Source organism: Apaloderma vittatum, unplaced genomic scaffold, assembly GCF_000703405.1.
Source record: "Apaloderma vittatum isolate BGI_N311 unplaced genomic scaffold, ASM70340v1 scaffold18116, whole genome shotgun sequence".
Lineage (NCBI taxonomy): Eukaryota > Metazoa > Chordata > Aves > Trogoniformes > Trogonidae > Apaloderma > Apaloderma vittatum.
The window spans coordinates 6,144-7,889 of NW_009722502.1; positions in this window are offsets into that span (position 1 = coordinate 6,144).

The window sequence follows — 1,746 nt, forward strand, 5'->3', positions numbered from 1 at the left end:
TGGTCCTGGAGCCAGCAGTATTTCCTCTGCTGTCTTCCCCTAGGAACTGCAGACAAAGAATTCCTGCCCAGTGCCGACCGAAGCCGCAAGCAGATTCCTCGCAAGGTAGAACGCGCAGCTTTGTTAGACCTCAGGACCTTTTTATGACAGATAAAGACCCTGGGGCTTGGGTGTATTAAAGGACTGGTTATTAACCTGGGCTCACGGTCGTTAGCTCAGCGCTGCGAAGGCACAGGTCGTTTGCCAAGAGCTGGATTTACTAACCTGACCTAGGGCAGGGGCACACGGTGGCATTTGGCAGGTCCGCTTCGGCGCAGTGAAGGTTGGCAGCACAGCGATTGCCACGGACCAACTCGCTTGTCTTAAAGCCCGAAAACCAACCTCTCACATAAGGAGGGGAAAGAAAATAAACATCCGTTTAAGTGCCAGCAGCCAGCTGGGGGCTGGGGGATGAAAATTTGCGTCGCAAAGAGGCCATCGCTGAGGTTATTGTCCCTCTGAGACCGTAGCGCAGCCCTGTCCCCTCAAAAGCACCTGCAAGTCAGGCTTTTGCAGAGCAAGCGTTAAACCAGAAACGGCTTGTCCCAAAGTGCCCAACAGAACCCGGCAGAGGGCTGGGGGCTGCAGCAGCCAGGCCAAAGCCGGAGGCAAGCACCCGAACCTCGGGCTTACGCTGCTCTGGGAAGAGAAAGAGGAATAAGGCGCTGCTGGAGCTGCGCTGATCCTGCACCGGCTGCTCTGTGGAAAGGGCATTTCCCTGCGCACGCGCAGCGAGGGGGGCTCGGCACCTCCCAAAGTGCTGCATTAAATTTATCAGACGAGACGCTTCCATTTTTGGCTCTTGTGCACAGAGATGGCTTTGGAGAAGGGAAACAAACCCTCTGACAGCTTTTAACACGCGACAATTAGAAATAGGCGAGAAGAACCACGAGTCTCCCTTGGCCTGGGCGACAAGCTCCTTTCCCAGTTTCAGGAGTTTACACAAACCTGTTTCCAACTTCAAAAAATGTTTTCCCTCAGACAGATCCAAGAAATGACAATGAAATCGCAACCTTCCCCACGGGGCTCGTGTGTCTGCGCTGTTCCCCAGCCTGTGTCCCATGTGAGCTGCACCCTGGACCAGAGGCCCCTGGGTAAACATTCCGGCACGGTCCCGTAATCACTTGCAGATGTCTGGATGTGAAATAGGTCGTGTTAGAAAAGCAAAATTAGAGCGCATTAATCAATATTAATGCCAACAGTCTCCATTTGCACAGGTTCACCCAAAGGCTAATTCCAACGGCCGCGTGCAGGGAGAGCCCGGTGTGTTACAGCTGCGGAGCTGCGCCGGGTCCCTCGGACCACCGAGGGCCTAGAGGAGAAGAAATCTCAATGAGGTTCGCAAACCAACGCAGGGACCCAGTGGAGAAGGAGCCTTTGGGCGGGCATCGAGGGTTGGAACCACCGCGTGAACCGAAACACCTCTCGGCCGCCTGTCAGCGTGGTTCAACCCACAGGTACCCCCAAAACACGGCGCCGGACCGACCCTTCTCCCCTGAACACGCGTCTCGCGGGCGCTGGACACCCATGGCAGAGAGATACCGACACCCCAGCAGCCTGACGAGTACCGCGGCCACCCAGCGCTCCCCGGGAGCAGAGCCACCGCGCATCACGCCCGCTTCAAACCAACCAAGTCTCAGCTAATCCGGATGTGAGAAGAAAAGAAAAAACAACACAAAAGCTTTCTCGCCTTCTGTGGCCACACAA